Raw genomic sequence first — 20,989 nt, 5'->3', positions numbered from 1 at the left:
TTTCTTCCACCATAAAGAGGTAAGCATAAAACTGTAGCAGTGATGAAAAGACATATTCTTATTACACAGAGATATGATATGCACCAGTCTACAAAACTGACCTTTTCCACTTTTAAGATTAAGACAAAATCTCTACAACCACTAAAGTAAGGATTTGTCTTTGACTTTTGGTATTTTAAATATTTTATTAAAATTGTTTTTCCTTTTATTATTCAACCAAGAGGGGGAAAAGTGCAGAATGGGTTTTAATATAAAACATGGTAAAATGAAGTCTGCAAGTTATTGTATACATATGAAAAATCTGGAGTCTCAGTGAATGCTATACTCAAGAGTAAAACATAGGAAATGCCTTCCATTTGCCAAGACAGAATTAGGAGGATTGTGTACATTTTTTATAGTTTATATTTTGCTAAGTAAGCTTTGTTGTAATTTCTCCTTACACAGAGCTTTTGTTATTATGGCAATTACCATTGCTTTTACTAGAGTAAAGGCATTCTCCTAATTTTGTGGTTAAACTCATGAAATGAAAAAAACACAATAAAATTACATACGTAAAGTAAAAATTGTATAATGCTCAATTTGCAAGGAAGTTTGAATAATTTTTTTAAAATTCTATGAACTAGAAGATGGGTTTTACATTTGGTTATTTTTTATATAACTCAAGTATAATACTTGTTTTTGAGAAAATATTTTTGGTTTTGATCTTCCCTTCAGAACTAAAACATTATATGGGAAAATTGAGATTACTAATAGTCATGCTCAAACTTGTAGTTTGTCATAAGAATGCAAATCGATGGTACTATGTCACAAAACATAATCTGATTTTCTCTTATTTTTCTCAAAGTTCAGCTATTGTGAGCTTGTTAAATATATTTTTGAAATTACTAAAATATTACCTGTTTAGCCTATGAATTAGTTTCCTCATTTTCTAATTGGTTTTCTGTGCATTCTCTGTTATGTTTAAACATTATGATAGAAATATTGATATTAGCTAATATTTATTGAGTGATTATTATGTGCAAGACACTACATGTGTTTACTATTTGGATAAAATTGGTCACTTCTACAATAGACACACACACATTGTTATACTATAATATACTTACATTTTATTGAGTAGATTAAAATTACATAGGAAAGAGAAACTAAGAACCAGTCCTTTATAATTAAGTTAATGAAAAGGGATGTTAAAGTGTGGTAAAACAAATTTAGTAATTTTTTTTTTTGGCAGTTATATATTTTTTGTCCCCTCAGTGAACCACAAAGAAAGAAGATGGGTATGATTTTTACAGAGGTGAAATAGGTTGTCTGTCAGTTGGGTTTAGGCGACAGTCTGTCTGCACGCGGTAAGATGATCTGCAGAGCGCCAGAGGAAAGCAGGCAGGATTCCTGGCTTGCAAGAATAGATACTGATCTACCTTAGCCACCTAAACAATGCCTCACCTGTTTGCCTTGTCCATACCTTACTTTACGCAGTCTAATGCTTGTTTTGTTTGACTTTTCTTTTATTTCTCTGGATCTGAGCTTTGATACACTTTGGGGAGTACATAAACACAGTGTTGTACTTGAACATCACTATACTTCAAGTCCTCTGGTGGTTTAGAACCACCCCTTCCTCTTGAATAGCTCTGTTATTGAAAATTATGAACCAGAGCTAAATTACTAGGCCTCATACAGAAGTGGTTGATCCAGCAGCCTAGTGTCCAATAACACTGAATGTGAGATGCTAATTACTGCCCTATAGACCTCTTTAAAATTTCTTAAATTTCAACTTGTAAAAGGCTTTATTACTATTAATTCTTTCTCTTCCTAGTAGATAGTTGAAAGATAAGTTACTATAGTATTTAGAATTCTATCCACTTATTTTGGAGCACGACTATGCTACTATGTATCGCCTCAAGCACTAATGAAATACAAAACTACATTCAGCTTCCCAGTAAACTATAATATAAATATTTTACCAGCACTTATTATTAGTTTGCCATTTCCTGCTGACAGCTATTCCAACTTTGCCAGCAGGCACTGGGTCTCACAATTGTATTATGTTTTGAACAAATAGGGACAAACAAAAATTCTTGCAAAATAAATGAACAAGATTTCCTAGGGAAAAAACCTCTTCCAATGTTAAATGAATATTTCTTTCAAACTCTGACATGTAATATTATTTAATTTGCATATTGCACATTTCACTTTTACTGGAAAACAATGAAGTTAATGAGGAACTAAATAATGTGCACTCAAGGATAATTTAACATTACTAGTTCTTTAATTTTTTTTTTTAACTTTTCACTATTCTAGAGAAGCCCACATCCTAACACATATCGATAATGAAGGACTCTGATTTTCAAATGATGCAGTTTAAAGACTAGAAGAGAATAAAAGCACCTTTTCTAGAACTAGGAAATGGAAAGTTCACATCAAACTTTTTCTTTCTTCTGTTCTGCCAAGGAATACTGTAGAATTTAGAACTGATGAAATCTAAAATTTCTAAAAATATGTCTTTACTTTGAACTGGTATGACTTTCTAAAGACTCTCCATCAGTGATAAGCACTCACTAGCAAACACCAACCACCCTTTTGCCCCTCTACTTGCTTCAATATGCTCAGGTGGATAAAGCACCACCTTTGTTAAATCAAACCCCTAACCTACTCAACTTTTGCCCAATTGAATGCAGCTAGAGAAAAAAAAAATATCCAGAACAATGCTGACTGACCTCACCTTAAATTTGGGATCGCTTCAGAAGTGGTTCCTCTATGCTACTGAGAAATAATACTACATTTTTCTAGTTCATTAATAAGACTTAGATAATTCTTCTTCTTCTCACCTCCAATCTCCAACACTTTTTTTTTTCTCATCCTCATCCTAAACTGTTGACTATGATTTCTACCCCACTAGGAACATTGAAGCAAAAAGAAGAGGGTTTCCATGAGCTCCTCCTACTTCTACATGTGTTGACTTAACTCTGTGCAAATTTACTTGACCTTTTATTACCATACTCCTAGAAAAGCCTAGCCCTCAAATGATGTACTGGATTCTATCCTGTTCCCACCAGCTTAATGATGTGGAACTAACCATTCTTTCTTTTCTTTCCTCCACCATATTCATTTTTCTTGATCCTGGACAATTCCCATTAGCACATACACATGCTTCTATTTCTTGCATTCCTAAAAAAACTCAGTTTTGACTTTACTTCCCCTTCTGACTCATTCCCTTTACAATCTTTCCATTCTCTCATTCCTTTTAATACAAAACGATAAAGAAGCTTCCACACACAGTTTCCAATTTCTCCCTCCAATTCCTTCTTTAATTCATTCCAGACTGATTTTTAGCAACAGAATTCTACTGAAGCTGCCTTTATCAAGGTCAACCATGACTTCCATTTTGAAATCTAATGGTCAATTCTCAGGCCTCATCTTACTTGAAGACTCATTAACATTTGACCAAATTGATCACTATCTCCTTCCTAAAGCACTTTGTTTATTTGGCTTCCAGAACAACAAACCTACAGTGTGGTTATGTTTTATTTTAATTTTATATTCCTATCTCTGGATTTTCCATCTCATATTTTTTCATTTCCTCCCAATTTCCTTGACTTCTAAATGTTGCAGTGTCCCTAGGCTCAGTGTTCATATCAGTTCTCTTTCTTATCCTTAATATTTTCTTTGTTGATCTCATCCACTGTCAAGGCTTTAATTGCCATTGAGGTAATATAAAATCATATGTTTGATATAGTAATAACATAATTTTTTTAAGGGCTGTAGCAGTGGCATATGGAAGTTCCCAGGCTAGAAGTCAAATAGGAGCTGTAGCTGCTAGCCTATGCCACAGCCACAGCAATACCAGATCCTTAACCCACAGAGCAAGGCCAGGGATTGCACCGCATCCTCATGGTTATGAGTCGGGTTCGTTACCGCTGAGTCACACTGGGAACTTCCAAGTCACTTTTTGGATAAAATCTTCTCTTAACCACTTCCAGCTTTGCAGATTGGATGAAGTGCCACATTTACCTCTATCATGACACTTACCACACTTTGGTGAAAATGTTTGTTTCAGTCTCTTGTAATAAATAGTCTTTAAACTTATCAAAGGCTGGACTTTTCCCTCATTTATTTTGTATACCTATTATATAATTCAGTGGCCAAGATATAAACAAACATTTAATAATGGTCTGTTATGCTCTGCATTTCTGCTCTCCAGAGGTAGAACTTAATCATTTAAATTGTAATTCAAGAGAATGAAACAGGGGCTGTGTCTGTGTCTCTTTTGTTCACTGCTGCATTTTATGTCTATGCATAACTAGTATTTAACACATGGATGCTAAATGCATGAAGTTCTATGTAGTGACATTAAGAATAAATATAGGCACATATGTATATATTAATGACTTCCTACTAATGGTTAGACTCAGATTTTGAAATGGTCAGATTACAAAAGCCATCAGCTGATAAATGCATTCTGTTAACATAGAGTAAGCATTATCATGCTGAACTAGGTTTTGGTAGTTTTCTTCACAAAAACAATCTTTATTTTCATTTATTTTTTTACATTCTTGTTTATTTCTGAAAGCCTGAGAATAATTTTTGTGATAAACTTGTACTCCTCTAGGATGCTTCAAGGAAGATCCCTTTCCCAAAAGCCAATTTGAGAAAGGCTGATTCGTTGTCTGTTTCTTTTAAATTTTCAGTGTCAGTAGACTAGTTTTTATTTTATAACGGCATTTTAAAAAATGTCCAATTTCTATCTTAACTTCCTATTTGCATCTGTAGACTAAGGGGCAGAGAGTGAAAAAGACAGAGGAGAGAATGTGGAGAAACTCAGGAGCACCCAAAATTCCTTTCACCAACTTTGTTTTATTTGTATAATATGAAAACAAGCCATTACTCAATTGCAGGGATTGGATTTGTCTTGTTCTATTCTCAAGTGCAAGGTAATTGTCAGGCTAATCAACATTTTTTTCCCAAACATCACACACACACACACACACACACACACACACACACACACACACACACGATCACTTCCCATAGTTCTATCTTAAAAATATAATTAACTTTAGGTGAAAATAATACTCCGATCCACAGATTGGAAGAAAATATCTATAAATCACATATTTAATAAAGGACTTATATCTGGAATGTATATAGTGAACTCAAGACTCAACAAGAAAAAGTAACCCAATCTAAAAATAGACAAAAGTTTTGAGTAGATGTTTCTCTAAAGAAGACTTTCAAATGGCCATTTATCACATGAAAAGATGCCCTACATCATTATTCATTAGGGAATGTAATTCAAAACCACAATGAGATACCACTTTGCAAACATAAGGATGGCTAAAATAAAAAAGACATATAATAACTAGAGTTGACAAAGACATGGAGAAGTTGGAACTCTCCTACATTGCTTGTGGGGTTGTAAAATGGCATAACCACCCTGTAAAACAGTTTGGCAATTCCTCAAAATGTTAAGCATGGAGTTATCAGATGACTCAGCAAATTCTCCTCCTAGGTATACACTCCAAAGAGATAAAAACATATGTTCCCTCAAAAACTTGTATACAAATATTCATAACAGTATTATTTATAACAGCTAAAAGATGGAAACAGCTCATATCCATCTACAGATGAATACTAACCAAAATGTACTATATCCATACCACCACATAATATTATTTGGTAATGAAAATAATGTCCTAATACATGCTAAAATATGGATGAATATTGAAAGCATTATGCTAAATTAAAGATATCAGTAACAAAAGACCACATATTGTAAAATTCCATTTATAAAACTGTTTAGAAGTTCCCATCATGGCGCAGTGGAAACAAATCCGACTAGGAACCATGAGGTTGCATGTTCATTCCCTGGCCTCACTCAATGGGTTAAGGATCCAGGGTTGCCGTGACCTGTGGTATAGGCTGTGGATGTGGCTTGGATCTGGCATTGCTGCAGCTGTGGTTTGGGCCAGCAGCTACAGCTCTGATTTGACCCCTAGCCTGGGAAACTCCATATGCCATGGGTGTGGCCCTAAAAAAGCAACAAGCAAAAACAAAACAAAACAAAAACAACCTGTTTAGAACAGGTAAATCTATAGAAATACTGAGTAGATTATTGCCTGCCAGGTTTGAAGAAGAAAGGAATTTGGAGTGATTGCTGATGGGTATGGGGCTTACATCTAAATTTAGATAGTAATGATGGCTGCACAATTCTGTGAATACACTAAAAACACTGAATTATATGCTGTGGAAGAAAGAATTTTATGGTAGGTGAGTTATATCTCAAGAAACTATTAAAAACAATATTCTATTGTTACATGATTTTGACTATATGAATTTTGTTCACGGTTTAGATGTTTTTTAACTTTGATTACATTAACTCTCTCATACAACTTTTTCTTACAGTTTGGATCATAATTACATAGCTTTACATTCGTTTATAATATTTTATGTGACCATTTTTGTTATTTTAGTGCCAATTTTCCACCAAAACGCTAAAACTCGTTTCTGTATATTCAAACACATCAGGTGACATATTCCATTGCCTTCCTTCTATTTTATTTTCTTGAATAGATCTATTCTTCTGATCTAGATGGCACAATCAGCAGTTTAGGCCTACTGCATTGTTATTTTTTCTCAAAGATTTTTCATCACCTTGAAAATTACATTTGTTTCTTTCCTGAGTTTGATTTCCTGTTTGCTAGATTGCTGGATTTTATTTCACTGCTTACTTCTTCAAGCTGGTGGAGTGCATTCTTTAAGAGCTACCTGAGAAAGACTAGGAAAAGGTAAGTTATTTTAGGTATTATCTAAAAAGTCTACATTCAGCTCTCACACTTGATTGATAGTCTGGTTGGAAATAATTTTCTCCTGGAATTTTACAGTTATTTTTCCATTGTTTCCCACTTGCCATTGAATGAAGCTATTGAGATGTTGAATCCTACTTGTAATTTCAACTGTTTGTGTGTGTGTGTTGTTTACTTGTTTAGACTTCAAAATGTAATTAACGCTTTTAATTTGTCTAAGGCAAGTCTATTCATTCAGCACAAAGTGGAACATTTCTACAATGACAGGAGAATAGGATAGTTTAGAATTCGATTTATCAATCTAGATAATGTATACTCCTCAGTGAAATCATCCAGGGTAACAAATCTAACTTTTCTAAATTTTGCAAGGTGCATGTTAGATGACAATTTAATTCCATTTACAGTATTGGTCAGATAGTGAATCATTAACTGAAGTGAAACCCTCTTCTCTACAGCTTTTTTTCTTTATAATTGTGACAAAATCGTTCTATGGAGAAACAAGCTTTCAGTCACCAAGGTAAAATAATCAAGAAACAGGAGACTCGAGCAAATGTAACAGAGAAGGTAATTTTTGAACTGACAATCCATTTATTTATATTTACCAGATAGTTGCCTCACCTCCTTCAACACTTTGACTATGAAATAAAAGTTTGAGGAAATCAACTGGATTAATCCAGTCGAGAAAATTGTCAGTTTATATTTAAATTGTTTCCAGGGGTTTTCAATCAGGTGTGAGGGTGGGCAGGTGAAAAATATTCTTTATCCTCCTGTGCTGAGAGTATATCAGAATCTCAGCAGTAGGGGTTGGGTATATAGAGCTGTGGGAAGAGGGGGAAAGGGACATGCACATGTTTTGCAAAAGGTTCCCCAGGGGATTTAGATATACCTCCACCCTGGTTTAACCAAGGCAGTCTTGAATTTTCTCTTTACAGTAGCCACTTTGCTCAGGCTGTCAATTGCCTATTATCTACTCCGCACTGCCACTCCTCCTTCCTCTCCATTTTTGGAAGGGTAACTAACTAATTGTGATAAAGTGAGACATTTTGTAGTGAAAAGGATACAGTTTTAATATCTTTAAAACATTTCAAAAAGCAATACAATTAGCCACGCACTTATATTTTATTAGTAATAGCAAGCAAAATTAATAAGTAAATTCAACTAAAAATGATTATGTGTCAGAGTGTATAGTTTTTACATTGACATTTCACATAATCTGACTTTGCTTAGAAGAGAAATCACTCGGCTGTTAAAATTACTTTTAAAGAGCTGTCAAAATTGGAAAACCTGCTGTCAAAAATATGATGAGAAAAGTTTAAAAATGGTAAAGTATGTTGACTTAGACAAAAAACATTACCTTCATAGAGGAAAACTTGAATAGTTATCATTATCTTCAAAAGGGATGATTTTTCCCCCTCAAACTGGACATCATTGTTTTAAATTTGTATTCTAACACAGGTATTTTCACTTTAATAGCAACATGAACAAAACCATTTATATATGTAACAAAGTGAGAACATCTTTAGATGCTAGAAAATGCTAAAATATTCATGGCATCCAGACTCCTTACCACTATTTATTTTGTTTTATTTTTAATTGAAGAGGAATTTTAACTTTTACCCTTATTTCCAGCATCTCTGACTTCTATACTTATCAAATAAAACAAATTTTACACAATAGAAGAATGCAAGTCTATATTTTCTGGAAAGCTTGGTAAGATTTTTATGTTTTTTCCTACTTATTCAAATTATGGAAAAGTAATATTATCTCCCATACATCAGATATTCTTCTATGTGCCTCAGTTATGTACTATTAAGTGTTGGAATTCCAAAATGGTTTAATTTTGAGACATCGCACTAATTTTCACTTAAAGATTGATCTTTCTGTCCCTATCTTAATGTAATTGCAAAGACATACATATTTGAGGGCATTTGAATTGAGGATCGATATATTAGTAAAACTAAAGCCTCTTTTTAAACTCTTTCCATTTTACAAAGAGCCAAATCTATCAATAATTTAGACCCTGAAAAGTTCAATTTCTCTTAGACATAAAGAGCCAGTAGGATTCTCTAGAATATTCTAAGTATTTTATTATTGATTCTTAATAAAAGTGAATAAAATTTATATCTAAGTGAATAAAATATATAAACAGGAAACAAAATACAAGATTTCTCCCCTAGCTGTTTCTACTTTCCATATATAATATATAATATTAAATATATGGAATAGAATATAAAAATTTAGTATATAAAATATAAATTAGGAGTTCCTGTGGTGGCTCAGTGGTTAACGAATCCGACTAGGAACCATGAGGTTGCAGGTTTGATCCCTGGCCTTGCTCAGTGGGTTAAGGATCCGGCGTTGCCGTGAGCTGTGGTGTAGGCCAGCAACTACAGCTCCGATTAGACCTCTAGCCTGGGAACCTCCGTATGCTGAGGGAGCAGCCCTAGAAAAGGCAAAAAGACAAAAATAAATAAATAAATAAAATAAATTAAAGTTGACTATGCTGAGTAAGTATTGTATTGCCAATTTGCTCTTCTTGTATGCTCTTGGGTGTGTGCCTCTTTTCCCATACATAAAATACAAGTAATTGAAGTTTCCCCCCATCTTGCATATTCACAAAAATTTTATGAGAATTGATATTTAACTTATTGTAAAGAACTTTGTAAGTTTAAACAGCCCTGTTTTATTTTATAAAGAAGAAAAACAGAGTGAAGATATAGCTATAATGGAGTGGGTTATTTGAGGTAGAATTTTAGAAGAAAAAGATTTTCCTTGCAGCAAGACTAACAATGATGAGCAAAGAATATCATTTTATGGCCTCCACCATTTTATTTCTTATGTGAAATAATTTAGGGCTAGCTATTATATTTCCTAATATTTATATAACCTTATATTTTAACACTAGTGATTTAATCATCAAAGTTTTTAAAACTGAATTGCACATATCACATATATATCCTAAAACATACAAGTTTAAACAATAAAGATATTGCCACAAATGAGATAAATGTAATTTCATGACACTAACCTAAAATGCCACCATAAGTTTAGGGGATATCAGCAGTATAGAAAACTAAGTGTGAAGCTTGCAAATTTAAACACATATGAAACTGAATGTACAAATATTTTTGTGTTCAGAACCATGTTGATGTACCTTTATTACTCACATGCATAAGAAACTACCAATTTAGAACCCTAACTGGTAATCCAAAATACAGTATGTGCACCCTGGAGAAAAGTTTCTGTTGCTATGGGAACTTTGGCTTTTGTTTACATTATATTGCAAACTATATTATGTGCCTTGGTTCACCTTAATGACTACCTTCATATATTGATAATTATACTATTTTCCCTCATTCACTCTGATGATTAACTCCTTCAGGTTAATATTGCTCATCTTTATTGAGTTAGTTCATATTTTTCTTGAATATAGAAAATATGAACTTACATTTACCTTCATTTGCGAAAATTGCATTATGCATGTCACCATCACCTGTTCATTACATTAAGTAAAAGGAGCTTTAGCTTTTATAAAATTTTCAAAATTACATTTATGAAAATTATAAACTTGACCTTGTTTGCCTATAGAAGCAACTTATTCCAAATCATAGAAAATAAAATTTGTGAACACTTTACATTTTGGACATAAAAATATATCATTTCTTTATTAAAAATTTCTTATTTCATTATGAATGAGAAAACCTATGATATTAAAAATTGTTCCAAGTGTCAATGTATAGGCAAAGATATAATGAAATATTCATTATGTTTATGCAGAAGCCCCTTTGGATTAATAGGATTCTATAGAGCTAAGTGAATGTGTTACATTATACATATGCCTATGGAAAAGATATTGAATCTCAAAGTTTTAGTTACTTTTCCACAATTTTCAATTAAAATAATTGAAAATCAGAAGAATTTCAGCATGAAAACTATTTATTGGTTATTTTAATTAAGATAAACTGGGATTAATATATTTATTCCAAAGTGGTCACTTTGTTTCTATTATGTGCTAGAAATGTGCTAGCCATGGGTATTCATGATAAGATAGATAAGCCCTCATAAGGTTAGAAACATATAAAGAAGCAATTACAATATGGTTTTTCAAACTTTGTATTTATAAAGTTGTTGTAAAACTCCTGAAATTTTTTTTTTTTTTTTTTTTTTGCCTTCAGGAACACTTTTGTGGTATTTGAGATGATACATAAAGTGGTCTTTGAGTTACAAAGGGTAAAAGAAAATCCTCTAATTACAAACTGACAAAGGCAAAAGGTAAGATTTTCACAACAGTGTGAAAGACATACTTAGAAGTAGATATGGTTTACTATAAATCATCTAATTCCTAATTATCTATCGCTACTTGAATAGCTTCATATAGCTAATGAGTTAAGCCAAAATGCACTATATTTTTTGGTAGATTTCAAGACCAGTATCATCAGTATATTAAAGAGTACATTTTACTATCCCAAAGAAGCAAGACTTGCAAGTAGATGTTTTAAACATAAATAAGCTATAGCTACAAAGTTCTATTCTTGATAGCATCTGCCCTTTGGGAGAGTCTCTTAGTTTCCAAAGGATAACGGCAAGGAGAAGAGCCAGCAGCGTAACACATACACAGAAGTCCATATTGCAAAGGCTATAAAGATTTATATCAGAGAGAGAAGATGCCTCTTCTTCACACTGCATACAGATTATGTGAATTGTATTGCCTACCTCTTGTCATGTTCTTCTCTGTTGGTCAAATACTAAGCAGCTATGCTTCCAACTGGAGGATCTACAGAGTTGCAGTCTGTCAAGAGGGAAAAAATTGACAGCAAAATCTTTGAAATAGTCAAAGTGGGACTGCAGTTATTTTTAAGGATGCTCAGACAGATGACTTCTTGACTGTTGATATTACAGTGTTAGGTTGTGGTGTGAAAAGTAACTTTTGGTGGCTTAAATGAATAATTGGATGAAGTGTGATATCCGGAAAAACACACCACCTTCATTCACAGAACCTGATAGACCAAGTAATTTCCATTCATTTATGCTAACTCTTTTAGGTTCAGCATTTCAGGTAAGAGGATAATCAAAGCTGATTTCAGCTAGCTGCTTCTGAATTCTTTTTGCACTTAATGGGAAATTTGTGGTGGTTTTGCTGGGGAAGTTAATGTTTTTCTTTTGCTGGATAGTAGATTCTCTCTTACTCATTCTCCCTTGTATGTTTGTTTGTTTGTTTAAGGTTATACTCCATTTACATTTATTATAAAATATTTGTGATATTCCCCATGTTGTAAATACATCCTGTAGTTTATTTTATACTCCATGTTTTGTACCTCTTAATCCCTCTCCCCACTGATATCCACTAGTTTGTTCTCGACATTTATGATCCTGCTTCTGTTTTGTTATATTTGTTCATTTGTTTTATTTTTTAGATTCCACATATATCACACAGTATTTGTCTGATTCATTTCACTGAGCATAATGTCCTCCAAGTCCATCCATGTTTCCATGTTGCTGCAAATGACAAAATTTCTTACTTTTTTATGGCTGAGTGGTATGCCAATGTATATATTCTACATCGTCTTTATCCATTCATTAGCTGATGGATATTTAGGTTGCTTTATTATATTGGCAACTGTAAATAATGCTTCTATCAATATTGGAGTGCATGTATCTTGTCAAATTAGTGTCTTTCCTTCTTGCTTTCTGCTTTTTTAGATATACACTCAGGAGTGGAATTGCTGTGGCATATGGTAGTTCTCTTTGAAGTTTTTAAAGAAATTTCCATACTGTTTTCTACAGTAGCTGTCCCAATTTACATTCTCATTAACAGTGTATGAGGGTTCCCTTTTTGCACATCCTTGACAACCTTATTTGTGTTCTTCTTAATGATAGCCATTCTAGCAAGTGTGATATGATACTTCATTGTGGTTTTAATTTGCATTTTCCTGATGATTATTAATATTGGGCATTTTTTAATGTGCTTGTTGGCCATCTGCATTTCCTCTGTGGGAAAATGTCTATTCAGTTCTTCTGTCTGTCTGTCTGTCTATCTATCTATCTTTATTGCCATGCCCATAAAAATGGCATCTGGAAGTTCCCAGGCCTGAGATTGAATCTGAGCTTCAGCTGCGACCTATGTTGCACCTGCAGCAACAATGAACCCTTTAACACACTCTGACAGGCTGAGGATTGAACCTGCACTTCCACAGAGACCTGAGCCACTGCAGTCTGATTACTAACCTACTGCGCCTTTGTAGGAACTACCTGAACATTTTTTAAATGGATTATTTGTTTTTTTGCTGTTGAGTTGTATGAGCTATTTATATATGTTGGGTATTAACCCCTTAACAAGCATTTCATTTGAAAATATTCTATCCCATTCAGTAGGTTGTCTTTTTTTTTTTTTGATGATTTCCTTTGCTATGCAAAAGATTTTAAATTTAATTTGTTCGCATTTGTTTATTTTTGCTTTTGTTTCCTTTGTTTTAGGAAACAGATCAAAAAATATTGCTACAATTTGTATCAAGGAGTGTTTTTTCTTGTCCCTAAAGCTTTGGAGCAGCAGTGTCTCTTTGGTCTGCATCGGAACTACCATTCCTATTGGTGAAGTGCTCATCATCAGATCTTTGCCTATCATTGGACATCTTGTGAAGTTATTCTTGAAAAATTTGTGCACCTGTCCTGCTCATGCACTCCTACAGTGTGAGGGTGGGAGAGAGAAGAAAACCCCTTAAGGTAATGGATGCACCTGGGGGAGGGGGAGAGGATGCCAGGGGAAAAAAGGAGGCTTGGGATGGGGAGTGTAGAATATTGAAAGTAGGAGGGAATTGTGCCCCTTAGAATTTTTTTCCCAGAGTAGTTAATTTTTTTTAAGGGCATGGCCAATGACCCTGTTTGGGGACAGGTTGTTTTTGGTTGAGGCAGGGGTTTGTGGAGATAAATATGTATGATACATGACACTCTGCCTTTGTCAAAACCCATGGCACAAGAATTAACTTTAATGTATGCAAATAAAACATCATTTAGAAGGTTGGTAGATTCCAGAATGTAATGCATATTGTGACAAAACAATCTGATTGTACAACATGTACAAAGCAACTTCACTGAAGGAACAGGGAGAAAAGTTTTTGGTTTAAGTAGTTTTGGAAATACGTAGAGACATAAAACTGAAGCCAAAGGAAGAAAGTGCACATAAGCAATATATTTTAGTTAATTTTGTTTCACATGGGGGTGTGGGTTTCACATGTACTTGAACAGTGAGGTAGATTAATGGCAGATGGCAGGAGGCAGGTTTCTTACTATTGGAGCTGGAGGATATGGACACATATAAAAAGGCTTGTTTGGTTGTAAATAGAGTTGGAGATACATGCATAAGCTCATTTTTTTTTTTTTTTTTTTTTTTTTTGTCTATTTGCCATTTCTTGGGCCTCTCCTGTGGCATATGGAGGTTCCCAGGCTAGGAGTCAAATCGGAGCTGTAGCCACCGTCCTACGCCAGGACCACAGCAACGCAGGATCCAAGCCTCGTCTGCAACCTACACCACAGCTCATGGCAACGCCAGATTGTTAACCCACTGAGCAAGGCCAGGGATCGAACCCAAAACCTCATGGTTCTTAGTCGGATTCGTTAACCACTGAGCCACGACTGGAACTCCTAAGCTCATTTTTTAATTTTACTATAGATTTGGATGGATACATATGGAAATATTTATAGATACAGGCATACCTTGTTTCATTATGCTTCACTTTACTGTGCTTCACAGATATTGTTTTTTTACAAGTTGAAGGTTTGTGGCAACCCTGTATCGAGCAAGTCTGTGGGCACTGTTTTTTCCAACAGCATTTGCTCACTTCATGTCTCTGTGTCACATTTTGATAACTCTCACAATATTTCAAACTTTTTCATTATTATTATATTTGTTATGGTGATCTGTAATCAGTGACCTTTGATGCTACTACCAAGACTTGCTGAAGGCTCAGGTGATAGTTAACGTATTTCAGCAATAAAATGTTTTTTTCATTAAAGTTTATCTATCTATCTATCTATCTATCTATCTACCATATATCTAGTTCTTTAGACAATGTTATTGCACATTTAATAGACTATAAGCACAGTATAAACATAACTTTTATGTGCAGTGGGAACACAAAATTCATATGACTCATAGTACTATAAAGTATGCTTTAATGTGGTGTTTTGAAACCAAAATTGCAGTATCTCCAAGGTATGTCTGTATACAAAGGTTAACATATATCCACATATTTTCTTATTCTTTTAGCTGAGAGAGCCTAGAAGCAAGGACACTCAGCAGCAATAAGTACACTTAGACTCACATCTTGGTGTCTAGAACCATTCTCCAATTAAAGGAACTGAGGCTCCCTAGATAAATGGCTGATTCTAGGGGTGGGACAGAAAATATACAAGGTAAACTAAGAGAACTTTGTAGTGTCAGAAAGTGAGAAAGTGCTCACACTGATGAGAGTATGCTCACACTGATGAGAGTATGTCAAAGGAACAAAGAAGCTCCAAGTGAAAGACATCTCAGTAGCCAAAGGTGGAATGGTTTGAGCAACAAAAAAGTATAATATTGAATTATAACCCAAAGTATAAGATATACATATCCACGAGTCCATACTGATAAATACATAATTAAGTCAATAAACAAATGGGAGAGAACAGACACATTTCCTGTGCAGTAGAATTTAAAATAATTGATTTGGATATGCTATCCTTAAGCATAACTCCTCACTTCTTAAATGTGGTCTATATATAAGGACTTCCAAAATTGTGTAGTTTGAAAAGGGGGGAAATAGTAACTTTACAGTGGATAAAGCTGACACAGTACCTCAACCAGATGATCAAGATTAATAACAACAGTGACAAGCCATATTGATAATATATATTCTTGACGTGATGTGATGAGAATGGCACTTTATCTCTGTGATCTCTCTCTCCAACAAACATAACACCAATGTAGTGGTGAGAAAAACATCAGGTAAATATCAGTAGGAGGACATTAAACAAAATACTTTATCAGTACTCCTACAGTCTGTCTGGGTCATCAGAAACAAGGAAAGTCTGGGTAATTATCACAGCCAAGAGGAGCTTAAGGAGAACTGACAGCTAAATTAATGTAATATTTTGAATGGGACTGTGGAACAGAAGTGAATATTTGGTTACCACTAAGGAAATCTAAATAAAATGTGGACATTAGTTAATAATAATGTATCAATATTTGTGTGACAAATGTACATACAAATATATTTATAATAGGAGAAATGGTAAGTGCTATATGGGATTCTCTGTACTACTTCTGAGGCTTTTCAGTAAATCTGAAACTATTTCAAAATAAAAGGGTTATTTAGACAAACCCTTACTAAACACTCTATTGGATACCATTCCCGCATTCTACCAAGCCAGACTGAGTTTTCTAATTTTTATTTCCTGTGAACCTTCTAGGTCTACAGGTTGGACTCAGTTGGAATCAGCTCTTACTCAGTCGGAATCAGCTCTTATTGTGAAAGCAGCTTAAGCTGACAGAGTCAGTTACTTCAGGTTTTCTTTTTAAGAGTCTCTGGTGCTATGCATATATCTTGTCTTTTCTGTTTTTCTCACTTGCTTGCTTTATAACTCCTCATTGCATTACTGTCTTGTTATTGATTATATACCATTATCTGCATCTGCAATTTTTTTTTTCTTTAGGGCCACTCCCGTGGCATATGGAGGTTCCCAGGCTAGGGGTCTAATCGGAGCTGTTGCCGCCGGCCTACACCAGAGCCACAGCAGCGCCAGATCTGAGCCACATCTGTGACCTATACCACAGCTCACAGCAATGCCAGATCCTTAACCCACTGAGTGAGGCCAGGGATTGAACCCGCAACCTCATGGTTCCTAGTCGGATTTGTTTCCACTATGCCATAGGGGAACTCTCTGCATCTACAATTGTGTGTGTGTGTGTGTGTGTTGCCAATGACTTATTTATTTAAAGTAAGAAAGTAAAATCTTCAAAAGGAGATCCTCATACACTGTTGGTGGGAATGTAAGTTGGTGTAGCCACTACAGAAAACAGTATGGAGATTCCTCAAAAAAATTAAGAATAGAACTACCATATGATTCAGCTATTTCACTTCTGGATATTTATGCAGAGTATACAGAAATACTAATTCAAGAAGATATATGCAACCCTATATTTATCACAGCATTATTTAAATAGCCAAAATAAGGAAACAACCTAAGTACTCATAAATAGATGGAAAGATAAAGAAGATGTATCACACACACACACACACACACACACACACACACAGCACATACACATTGGAATACTAGTCAGTCATAAAAAGACAAGATCTTACCATTTGTGGCAACATGATTAGACCTTGAAGATATCATGCTCTCTGAAATAAATCAGATGCAGAAATACCTTATGATTCCTTCATATATGGAATATAGTAAAAACCACCCCCAAACCAAAAACCAACAAAAACAATGCATAGATACAGAAAATAGAGTAGTGATCACCAAAGGGAAAGGGGTGGGGAGGGCAAAATGGGTAAAGGCTCTCTACTGTAGGGTGACAGATGGAAACTAAAATTTTGGTGGTGAGCACAGTGTACTGTATACAAGAGTAGGAATATAATGTTATATACATGAAACAATGTTATAAATCAGTGCTATCTCAATAAAAATTAAGTATACAAATAAAAAAATAAAGTAACTCTCCTCCTACTTCTCTGCAAACCACCCACTTCCACCAATACTGACCATTTTGTTCTCATCCTTCTCACCTCACCAAACAGACTTTGATCACTCTAGGTCTTGATATAAAATAATGATTTATTAAATCCTTGATATAAAAGCAAAGGAATTTAGTGTAAGTCCCCTACAAACCAATTATTGTCTCATTTCATGTTGTATTTTTTAGTTTTAGTATATGGTTGTCATCATAGTATTATTTGCTTCATTAACTATTATATTGTTTGCTACATAATTGTAAGTACTATTATTGAAATAATATATTTTTCATTTTGAAATAACTTCAAATTCACAGAAGTGCTGCAATAATAGTACAGAAAGCTCCTAGGTATTTTACAAGATTTACTGATTTGCAAATTTTTAGCAAATCATATTTTATGTCACCTTTCTATCTCTTTGTCTGCTTCTTTTTCTCTTAGTCTCTCTCTAGTTTATATATATATATATATATATATGCACATATTTAGTTATATATATACATATATATACACATTTAGTTATATATATACACATATTTAGTTTTTCTAATCAAATATATGTATAAACCATCAAAATTAAATACATGTATTTAATTTTTCTAATCAATTTGAGAGTTTATTGAGTACATTAAGCCTTTTCCTCCTTTAAAACTTGAGTAAGATGTCTCAAAATGCAAGAGATCAAGGACTTAGGTGAATGTCTATAAGATCTTAGAAGATATGTGTCCATAATTTAGGAGACCAAGACATTTTTAAAAGAAGAAAATAAAACATCATGGCTTGAAGTTCAGAAGCTTTAGGAAGAAAGTCTATAATTGCAGTGTGATTCCCTAATAATAGTATTTTAGAGGACAAGTTTACAGCTACCTTTAGACAGTGTGAAAGAAGCTCACAAGTAATCTTCCAAGAGCTGGCATTGAATGGAGTAGGCACCAGGAAAGATATTATAACTCTAATGAGTTTAAATATTATACCTATTTATATTTAAGGTATTCATTTTTTAAAAATAACATGATAAAAATATAGCATAATGGGAAAATATGTCCTATTTTAGAAGTATAGCAAAACAGACTATCCAATGCAAAATTGTAAGATAATTTGAAGAAAAGAAAACACAAATACAGTATTAGCCCACATACCATGAAAAGATAACAAATAGGAAAGAGAAGCAGCCAGGGAACTCCAGAACTTTTAATCTTATTTTATGGTGGCATTCATGTACTGAAGAGAGTGAAAGAACAGCCCCCACATTTCCAGAAATGAGTCAGTTTCATGTCTCAAGCTGATTATAAACCATTCAAGGGTGGCAGCCTCCCACAGCTGACTTTAAATGTGATTAGAATAAGGGAGGGCCGCTAGTTTGGGCTTACCATATGTACCCTGAAACCTTAAAACTGATTATCAGGTAAACTTGGAATTCTTCTAGGACCAAAAATATTGGCTTACAAATGACTTTTCACTTATGTATTCCGAAAAAGACAGCTCATCCATAGGCCAGTTATACACACTTAACCCATACTTCATATCATTTGTCATATATTTGCCACATGACCGATTTCATTTTCTTAATTTCAAACCCTCTCAATTCTCATTCCTATTCCCATCACAAAGAAAAGCACTCCACCTGATGAACATAGATCATACTGTTCTGCATAAATTCCCAGTATCTTGTGAGAATCAGAATTTTTATCCAACTATGTGGATCCAGGGCTATTTGCGGTCTAGAAGGGGAAATTAATTTCTTGTTAATATCATGGTCTTTGATGACAAAACACTGCATAGAGAAACTTTTAAAAACTTTATTTTTGGTATTTTTTTCTCTTCCAATCACATGGGGGATTTCATATTTAGAGATTTCTTTTAAATTATTTCTTTTGAATAGAAGCTTACTTGGAATATACATGATAAAGGACTAAAAAAGAACAAGATGTGCTTTGCAGGACGAGAAAGGATTTCTGCATTTTTCCTTGACTAAAAACAGAAGTTTGAAACTTGCTTAAGGTATTCACATTTCTGCTACACATTTTTAAGTGTTAAGACTCAGCAATGAAATCATCTTTTGTTATTGTCGTTACATGATCAATTTTGGCTAAATTAATTGTATAGTATCAGAGCTACAGGATAGTAAGTATGTTCCCTATCATCTCGAAGATAATGAAAACAACATATATTGGATATTTTTATTTATGTTCTGACATATAGGACAGGATAATCAATCATATAGAATAAATTTAAAATGTTTCAGACTGTAATTTAAGAAAAATGTTTCTTTTCTCTTTATAATACTAACATTTATTTTTAAAAATATGGAAATAGTTCCCAGTATAATTTGTGGCCACTTTACATCAAACATTAGATATTCTTACTTATTTGTGTGAAAATTTGTTGAAAGCATGATATGTTGAATTTAAGAGAAATAGAAGTTAGCTTTTTAATTATCATCTTTTCCCTGAGCTCAATTTAACCTTTTAAATCTGGTTTCAAAATGATGAGTCTGAAACAGTTGTAGTGGAATATTTGGAACGAAAAATCCTTTTTTCCCCCATGCTATAGAAGTGCAAGCCAAATTAAAAGAGCATACAACCCAAAGTTGCATAGTGATATTCAAAAGAAAATTTCACAATTTGGATATGTGTAACATAACATGGGAGCTATATGTGCTGATTTTTCACAGTGTCTCTTTAGTTTTCTTCTCAGATGAACATATCTAAAAAGTATGTTGAATTATTAAGGCTCCAGGAGTTTTAAAACCCCAACTATTCAATCCACACCCCACTAACCTGACAATATTGTGTATAATGGAATCTATTCAAACACAAAAACCACATTTCATTTTTTCCTAGGAGGAAGTTCATAGCAAAATTAAATTTTAGCTTATTTTCTATGTAAAGTAGAAAATGAGAACAGTTACTATACTACTTCATATTTCTCCCAAATAAAAATGAATAAAGGACATAGTTAATCCAGGACAAGTAATCCAGGATTTATGTAAGTGGCACTACATATTTCTGAAATGTCCTCCAAACTAAAGGTTTATAATGAGTGAGACAAGAAATTATAATTCACTCTATCAAAAATCTGAAGAGGGAGGGAATATTTTTGCTATGCACAAGCTGAATCAAGTTAATGAGGCATCTAACATTGCAAAAAGAACGTTGTCTATAAATAAATTCAGTCTGATTGGGATGTATTAGTTGTCTGATAATATTCTGTAGCCTACAGATGCTTGGGGTGGAATGTAGATTTCTTAAAAAAGAAAGGCCAGCGGAATTCTGTAAATCTCCAGGTCATTTCTTGTAAGTGGCATTAAAAGAAAATTTCTCTTTAAAACATGGCTTGGCATTTGGCATATTTCCAAATAATAGATTTAGCCTAAGATAAAATATGTTCTTTGACTGAAATCTACCTGAACTATGAATTTGGAAAAAATATCTCACCACTCACTTGTATTTTTTTTCCATTGAAATTTGA

At 33.6% G+C, this 20,989-nt stretch overlaps 1 long non-coding RNA gene and 1 pseudogene across 11 annotated transcripts in view; one reads left to right on the top strand and one right to left on the bottom strand.

The window, feature by feature from the left end:
* LOC110261581 (uncharacterized) overlaps positions 1-20,989 on the top strand; it is a 67,671-nt gene that overhangs the window by 25,906 nt on the left and 20,776 nt on the right. For 6 of the 11 annotated variants that reach the window (XR_014810755.1, XR_014810763.1, XR_014810758.1 and 3 more), the window contains 5 exons: positions 6,699-6,782; positions 7,256-7,364; positions 8,430-8,510; positions 10,976-11,072; positions 13,337-13,520. This is a non-coding gene — a long non-coding RNA (uncharacterized LOC110261581). Of the gene's footprint in view, positions 1-6,698; positions 6,783-7,255; positions 7,365-8,429; positions 8,511-10,975; positions 11,073-13,274; positions 13,521-16,244; positions 16,327-19,400; positions 19,520-20,989 lie in introns of those variants that run through there. The other 5 variants (XR_014810760.1, XR_014810756.1, XR_014810757.1 and 2 more) reach the window with 4 other exon arrangements.
* On the bottom strand, positions 11,492-13,429 carry LOC110261580 (ubiquitin-conjugating enzyme E2 E3-like; annotated as a pseudogene).

This window comes from Sus scrofa, chromosome 7 (genome assembly GCF_054392235.1).
Source record: "Sus scrofa isolate SSC_HxYL_T2T_F1_AM1 chromosome 7, Sscrofa_HxYL_maternal_Yorkshire_Landrace_v2.0, whole genome shotgun sequence".
Classification (NCBI taxonomy): Eukaryota; Metazoa; Chordata; class Mammalia; order Artiodactyla; family Suidae; genus Sus; species Sus scrofa.
This window is presented reverse-complemented; position numbering and strand designations above follow the sequence as displayed.